This window comes from Eupeodes corollae, chromosome 1 (genome assembly GCF_945859685.1).
Source record: "Eupeodes corollae chromosome 1, idEupCoro1.1, whole genome shotgun sequence".
Lineage (NCBI taxonomy): Eukaryota > Metazoa > Arthropoda > Insecta > Diptera > Syrphidae > Eupeodes > Eupeodes corollae.
In genome coordinates this window covers 45,997,879-46,006,995 of record NC_079147.1, presented here as the reverse complement: position 1 = coordinate 46,006,995, position 9,117 = coordinate 45,997,879, and positions in this window count along the sequence as shown.

The window sequence follows — 9,117 nt, the reverse complement described above, 5'->3', positions numbered from 1 at the left end:
CTCTGCACAGATGGAAAACGTAAGTGTGTGGATTCTAAAACCGCAGCCACGTTAACCTAACCAAACCTTTCAATCAGCACTAAAAATTAAATCTAAAGCGTATTTTTTACAAATTTACAAAAATTATTTGATTTAGATCTAGAAAAAAAGATTTTTACTTTGCACAGTCAACCTTCAATTTTTTTTTAGGATACATTTTGAGTTTAAACTTTTGCAAAAAATAAACCGTTTTTGGATGTTTTTATCGATTTAAAGGGGTTTATTTTAAAAACCTGATGAGATTTAAAAATTATGCTGGAGATTCATTTGCAGGATCTGGTAAAACCAGATTGAAAAAAGGATTGTTTTTAAATTTCTAAATCAAGTAAGTCGAAACTCAGTAAAATGTGATTAATTCCAAGTTATTCGTTTTAAATCTTAATGTTAGCTTTTCAGATTTGATAGTCTTATGACAGTTCTGTCTGATGTAAACGGAGCTGAATTCACTTCTACATCAGAAATAGAGATATAATTATTTTCATCTAATCGATCTTATAGGTAAACCGTCTATATAAACGTCGACTCCCCTAAAATATTCTTCAGTAAAATCTTACAAATCTGAGTCCATCATCATTTTTGTAAACGTAAAATAAATATTAGACTAGCAGACTAGAAGTAAAGGTCATTATATTGTATGATCTATCATAGTATTTTTAAACAAAAGCATGTATGATATCTAAAATTTTAGTTAAATGTTAAAAGGATAACTCTTTATTTTTAACTTTTTATCCTGAAATAAAGTTCAAAATCCGGCTAATTGCAAAAATCTTCACCGATTTGGCAATGATGCACAGAGCCATACACACAGTTTGTTTCAAGCTTCATTTATAGAAGAGAGTACACATCATAGCTGTCTGTGTACATTGGGCTCTTACCACAATGATAGACACCAAAATGTACTCTTGTAATTATTATATGGAGCCATAGTGCATTCAGGCAGAAAATTAAATAATTGAATTACATTGCATTCCAACAGCAGCAGATGCAGCTGATTGCCTGATTTCCGATGTTTGGAATTTTCCATTCCGCATTCATCTGAATGCACCCAAAAATCTACCAATTTACATGCCGGCTGCTGGCTGGGTTGTTGGGGTTGCTCGGCTACACAATCCGACTGCCGCGCGCCACCGATGCCGTTGTCCTTGAATCTTCTTCTTCTTCAATCCAATTCCAATCGAAAAACCAAACCACCTAACCACCCACACATTCGATTGCATTGTGTGGTATCCAATATAAAATCATACAATAACTGTACAATTTACATATGTTCATTTTACCTAAAGACTATGAATATACAAAGCTTTGTACCTATAGCTACATGTAGAGAGATAAATTACGTAGATTTTATTTTATATTTCATTTCATCGTGTTCAATCTACTAAAAACAAAAACAATATTAAATCCACTAATTATTATGGATGTTTTCATTGCATGACAGATTTGATGGGGCGTGACGTTGCATATCAAGCCCGGGTTTGTAATTACTTATCATCGGGCAGTTGATTGTGAAGGTGGACCTGGGCGGTTTACAAGCCGTCTGCATATTGTAATTTTCCAGCCACCTTAATACAACTTATAGTATAGAGGTAATAATAAAGGTCTATAGCTTCGTTTATAGGAGATGTCATGAGACTCTCTAGGTGATGACTGGTGTGAGTTAATTTAAAGCCTATTATAGCTACTTGTATTATAGGAAAACTATACTGTAAACGAATTGCATTGTCATGGCTTTAAATTTGGAGATTGTTAAATGCTTTTGTGTGGAGTCTTTTGGAGTCTCACGACTTTTGATTAGGTACTATTTTAATTTAAATCTAATTTCATTATTGAATGACTACTTTTTACTGTCACGTTGCGTTAGATGGAATTCTTAAGGAGAAGGGTTGTTATTTTTATTGGAAAATTGTAATTGTTTTAAAATAAGTTAAAATAAGTTGCAATAAGTTCAGAAATACTATATACTAAATTACAAACATTTTCATCTGGGACGAATAGTTTTCGGTATCAGTTTTTAACCTTCTATCTACTGTTTTTGAAAGTGTTTCAGTATAATTTCATGCATTTATGTCATTATGAGAAACGCTCAATACTAGGCAATAATAAAAGGTCCAAAAGCAGGAAGCAACTAATAATATGCCATAAATGATTGTTCTCAAAAATGAATATATCAAATATCTAGTTATAAGGAGTCCGGGCGGATATGCTCCAACTAGCTGTAAATGGGACATGTAATCGTGGTGAAAAGCGTTAAACACTCTCCAGCTTCGTAACATCCTCCACACAAAAAATCATGTCATAATGTCTCTCCGTTGCGAAGTGAAGGACGGACAAACAAACAAACAAACAAACAAACTGACTTTCCCATTTATAATATTAGTATAAAGATAATTCTATTTTTATTTGTTGTTAACTATTTAATGTTTCGATGTTCTCTGTTTTTCGTCTTGATCGTTTTAATGCTAGAAAGAAACTCGGGGGTGGTGTATTAATCGCAGTGCGTCGCTCTATTATTGCATCAGCTCTCGATTTAAATGTGGTGTTAGACGAAAATTGCACTAATATTGATCAATTATTATGCGTGAGAGTGTCATTTGCTGGGTTAAAAGTTCTCATTCTACTCAGTTATATACCCCCCGGAAGTGCTTCTGCTGTCTACAAACAATATCTTGATAATATTGATAGGATTGCCAACTTGCCAGAAAATGAAAATGATTATATTTGTGTACTTGGTGATTTCATTTTACCCAACTTAAAGTGGACCATGGTTGATGAGAATAAATTAATGCCAGTTTTAATAAACTCTGAAATTGAACTCATGATGTGCGATTCTCTGTTTTCTTTAAATTTAAATCAAATAAATAATGTTTTCAATTCAATAAATAGGCTCTTAGACTTAGTTTTTGCTTCTGATGATATAAACATTAATATTGCTGAAACCCTTCCATTACTCAATAATTCTGTTCATCATACTGCAATAAATGTTTATATATCTACTTATAATTATGATATTTTAAGTAAATTTAATAACTCACAGTCGTATTATCGTAAATTTAATATAAATAATTTGAATTTAACTAAATCTCATCTTAGTAATATAAATTGGTTATCTGAGTTCAAAAATTTTAATTTATCTGAAAATTTTGGTAAATTAAAAAATATTATTAACGAAGCTTTGAATAATGTTGTGCCTTTAATTCGAAAAAAGTCAAACTTTAGTCCTAAATGGTATAATAGCAGGCTTAAGAAGTTAAAGAATGCAAAGAATTCTGTGCATAAACGTTTTAAGCAGTCAAATTCTATGGTTGACTAATACTTTTTTGTCGTCTTAGGAAAGAGTTTGTTTTCTTGTCTAAATTTTTGCATTGCAATTACGTACAATTAATGGGATCGAACTTGAAATCAAATCCAAAACAATTTTGGAATTATATCAACACAAAGCGCAGAAGTGTTGGATTTCCATCAACGATGCATTTCCATCAGAAATCGTCTTCAGACCCTAAAGAAATTGTAAATATGTTTGCTGACCACTTCGAATCTATTTATAATTCAACCAGTGCAGTTATGTTAGATAAATATTATTTTGAATCGCTTCCTTCGATATTTGATTCCTATAATTTCAAAATCAATAATGTTGGTGTACTTAAGTTGTTAAATGGACTTAAGCCTATAAAACAGCCCGACAAATTGGGATTTTTCCCCATTGTTTTAAGGCATTGTGCTGACGTTCTCTCTGTACCATTAACAGAATTGTTTAATCAGTCCCTATCAACGGGTACATTTCTTGATGAGTGGAAAATCTCGATTATAAATCCCATTTTTAAATCAGGGAAGAAAAATAATATTGGCAATTATAGACCTATAACTAACTATCTATAATCCCAGAGATATTGGATGTCTGGTTAAGGAAATTTTTGTCAATTTGGAAAGGACGTTCTACTATATCAAATTTGGTTGAATTTACAAATTTTTCGATAAATGCTTTGGAGAAAAATAAACAAATTCATGTAGTTTACACATATTTTTGTAAAGCATTTAGCAGAGTAAACTTAAAAATTCTTTTGAAGAAACTTGAGTGCTGTGGAATTTCTGAATCTTTGCTTGGTTGGTTTAAACCTTACTTGTATGGTCGTAAGCAAATGGTAGTTGTAGATGACATTTGTTCTTAGGAAATAATTGTTACCTCTGGTGTTCCTGAAGGGAGTCATTTGGGACCCCCTATGTTCCTACTCCTTGTGAATGATATGCCTGCCATTTTAAAATTTTGCAGATGTCTCATCTTTCCTGATGACATTAAGTTTTTTGCAATTATTTCTAATTCTGCTGATCGTTTGCTTATGGAAAATGATCTCAATAAATTTGTAGAGTGGTGCAAACTAAACGACTTAAAATTAAATCTTCAAAAATGCACTTGTATATCTTATAACCGTTGTTTATATCATATCGTTCCATTGTACTCACTAGACAATGTTATGTTAAAAATTATTCATGAATTTAACGATCTTGGTGTAATATTTGATGAAAAACTTACGTTTCAACTTCACAAGAATTCTATAATTTCAAAAGCAAATTCTTTGTTGGGATTCATGAAAAGAAATTCTTTAGAATTTACTGATCCATATACTTTAAAATCTCTCTATTCTAATATTGTTAGACCTTCTTTGGAATATGCGTGCGTTGTGTGGAATCCAACAACTCAATCTGAAATAACTAAGATTGAAAGAGTACAGAAAAACTTCTTGCGTTTTGCTTTGAGAAATTTTTTTGGAAATGTTGATATTGTTCACTTTTCTTATCGTTCAAACTGTCTTTTATTAGGAATGCAATCTCTTAAATCGCGTAGAGAAATGTATAGTATAATGTTTGTTCGGGATGTTTTGTGTAACTACATTGATTGCTCTAGCTTGCTTTTTAATATTAATATTTATGCTCCTTCAAGATCATTAAGATTGAGGCCCTTATTATTCGAAGTTTCACATAGAACTTATTATGGCTTGCGTGAACCTTTAAGTCATAGCTGTAAATTATTTAATAATGCTTACTATGTTCTAGATATAAGTTTGATAGATAGATAGATAGATTTTTTTATTTTCGTATTTGAATTACATTTGATAGGCTATCGCACAGTTTACATATACAGAGATTTGATATAAGATAGATACATTACATCTTTCTACTGAATCAGTATTTAAATTATTAAAATTAAGAATTGTATGATGATATAAATATTTGAAGGAAAGTACAAAAAAAACCTTCAATATGAAAAAAAAGTGTTCAGGTACAGTGTGTCTTAACATAGTTTTTTAAATTATACATATTTAAATGGGTTAGTATTTTGGGTTAGTATCAAAATTCATAAATAATATATAAATATACTTATGTTTATATTTTAGTATGAGTTAGTGACTTTATAATTGTAAATGTATTAATAAATAAATAAACAATTTGATTACTAAGCAATAAATTAAATAAATAAATAAATTAAATAAATAAATAAATAAATAAATAAATAAATAAATAAATAAATAAATAATAATAATAAAAAAAAAATTAAATAAATAAATATAATAATAAATAAATTAGTTATTTAATAAATAATTTAGTAAATACAAAACAAACAATCAAACTAATAGTTATTTAACTATTACTGCACAAAGAAATTGATGAATAAATAAACAAACTTATAAATAAATAAATATACATAATAAGTTAATTAATTGATTGTAATACATTAAAAACAGTTAGACAAATAATTGTGTAACTCACATAGAGGTAAATATATAATAAATAAACATTAAATCAATTAAGTAAATTATAAAGCATAATTTAATATCACAATGTGTTTAAGTAAATACATAAATAACATAATTTAAATATCTAGAAGAATCGAAACATAACAATAAGTAAAATAACAAGTTTTAACAGAAAATTATATTAGTTGGCAGAAAAGTGGTTAGGATATAAGTTGGTTGATCAATGGATTATCCGAAAAATCACATTTTAATACAAATGAATTATTCAGCTTTTCAATTCTATCACAAATTTTTTCAACATTTGCTCTTGCATGCAAGTCGGCTGTAGAATAATAACAAGGAAGATTAAGCATCATTTTAAGCAATTTATTTTGAGATATCTGCAGTTTTTGTATATGACACTTTGCACACTTCCCCCATATCTGGCAACCATACAAAAGAATTGCCTGAAAAACGACTTTATAAATTATAATTTTATTGTCGTTACTAAGACCTGACTTTCTATTGATAAAGGGATATAGAAGTTTTATCGCAATACCAACTTTCTTTAATGTTTTTTCGATATGTTCTCTGTAAATAAGTTTTTGGTCTAAGCAAACCCCTAGATACCTTACGCTCGTTTCCCAGTTTATGTTGACACCGTTAACATTTATCTGGTTGCTTGGAAGAAAACAAGACTTTCTTTTTCTACTAAAAAAGATAGCTTGTACCTTATCAGCATTTAGTTTTATTTTCCATTTAGAATAATACTGAGTTATAAGATCAATTGCATGGTTTAAATTTGTCTCTATATTGAGACCAAATTCATGCGATGAAAAAATACCAGTATCATCAGCAAAAATAGCTAATTGACATTCAGGATATAAGTTTGCTTAGAGATTGTTTTAAAAAATTATTATTAGCATATTTAACACACAAATTTAATACAACTTAAAGACTTTTATATATGCTATATATTTATATATTTTTATATTTAATTGTCAAATCTGTTGATGTATATCGTAGAGGAATAAATAAATAAATAAATAAAACTATCAAAATCAAATAGAGTGGCGCAACAGTCCGCTGTGAACCAGGGCCTAGTGACTTACAACTCTCAACCATTCCTGTGTGCGAGTACTGTTGTCGGGAATGGAAGGGACCTACAATTTAAGGCCGAATCCGAACGGCTAGTTTGAGAAAGCACTTTTTCATGACAAGAATTACTCTTGAAGGATTTGTCAATTCCTCGCAAGAGGCAGTACCCGCGAAAATTAATTTTTTAAATTAAGGTGGCACAGGCAGGAATTGAACCCAAGACCCCTTGCATGACAGTCCAACGCACTAACCATCATGCCACGGGTACTACTAAGACTATATTTCTGTATTAATCTATCTATTATCCAGTATTAGTCTTATAACTTCGTAGTGCTAGGTTGCGAAATTTGGTCACTTAATAGTGAAGTGAAGAAATGTAAGGGTACAGGTCTTGGAGTTTCTTATTCTATTAATCAAATTTCGAAATTACTTATTAACTTCCCATAGGAAGTTATTTTAATGGGTCCGATTTGTCAAATTGAAAATTTTGACATAAGGTCGCGAGTTAGAGCGAAATAAAAGAGTTTTAGAAAAATGTCTGTGCGTGAGTGTGTACGTACGTTCGCGGCGTTTTCTTCGTCGTCCATAGCTCAAGAACCAGAAGAGATATCGATTTCAAATAAATGTTGTTATACAGATAATAAGGCAGAACGATGCAAAAAGGGCTCTCAAGAAAATTGCGTTTGTTGTTTTTTTACCATAGCAGTTTTAAAAAAAGGTGAAATTTTTGGTTAACCCTAAATATCTTTAGAACCAAAACGCTAGAGACTTGAATTAAATTGTTTATGATATATTGTAACGTGATATCAAAGAAGTATATTTTTTTTGAAAAAAATCCATTTAAATTATAAATCAAAAAAAAACTGAAAAAAAAATTTGTCACCTCCAAAAAAAAAAATGCCTATAGGGTTAACCCCTTTAAAATAGATTTTCTGTCAGTTGAAAGTTTTTATACCTTGAACTTATGTCAATTGAAAGTTTTTAAACTTTGTTTTAAGTCAAAATAAGTCTTGGCTTTTGCAATATTAAAGTCAAAAAACAATCTTTAAGGTTTTAACTTAATTTATATTTTTGAATTACTTCTTTTATAAACTTCAAATAGAAAGTTATTGTAGCCATTTTCTAGAATTTTCAAGGTTCCTAGAAACTAAATCAAACAATTTTGGAGAGATGCCTGTGCGTTTGGACTCCCGTACGTCTTTCCGCATCAATACCTCAAGATCTATAGTAGAGATATCGACTTCAAACACAGAATGATTCAAAAATTACTTTTAAGAAAATTAAGGTGGTGATTTTTTTTAATAAAGCAATTAAAAAAAGAGTGAACATATGAAAAATTGAATTTTCATTTTTGATAAAAATAAAAAGCTCAACAAAAGTTGATTGATGAGTTGACTAAAAAATGTTTAAAAAATTAAAGACATTGACTACAACTAATATTTTCATGAAACAAATTTTGTTTTCTACATTCAGTAAATTTTCTATAAAATTCAAAAGTATATTTTTTATAAAAAATAAAATCTACAGTAAAAATAAAATTAATGTTTGCAAATGGGAAGTTGTCAGCTTATGTCACTACCCAGCTTCTTTTTTTTTAAAAGTTAGCAATATTTTGTATGCAAACAATCAATTTGAAGCTATTTTCTCAGAGTATTTTAGCTACAAATAATTTTGTTTTCAATAATTTTTAGCAGTTTTTACATTTTGTAAAGGGTTTTTTCAACAGGGACGCTACAAAAGTAGAGCGACAGGGACAGCAAACAACGCCATTTACTTCCCTCTCTTTTAACAGTACCCTTTTTTTCAAGGTTTGCCATTTCATGATATAAAGATATATGAACCAACAATGAGTCGAAATTATTAAAATTTACTACCGAAATTCGGAGTCAGTAGCCTCAACGCTAAGATCGCTCCGTCCAATTTATGGCCGTCATAATTGTCCACAGTAGAAATTTCCCCGTGCCAGTGAGACACAGAAGTGCCCGTAGTGTCGAGAATGTTGCTGCCGCTGAGGCTTCAGTTGCCGAAAGCCCAAATGTGTCTTTCACACGTCGTTGGGCATCTCTGTAACGTTGGTCGTGGCGAATTTTGGGAAAAGATCTTGGCCTACATCCTTACAAGATTAATTTGAGTCAAGAATTGAAGCCGCTTGACCACCAGAAGCGTCGTATGTTCGTCAACTGGGCAACAACCTGAAAATTATTCGCATTTTAGTCCAAAAATATATTTAGCGATGAGGCTCATTGAGTCA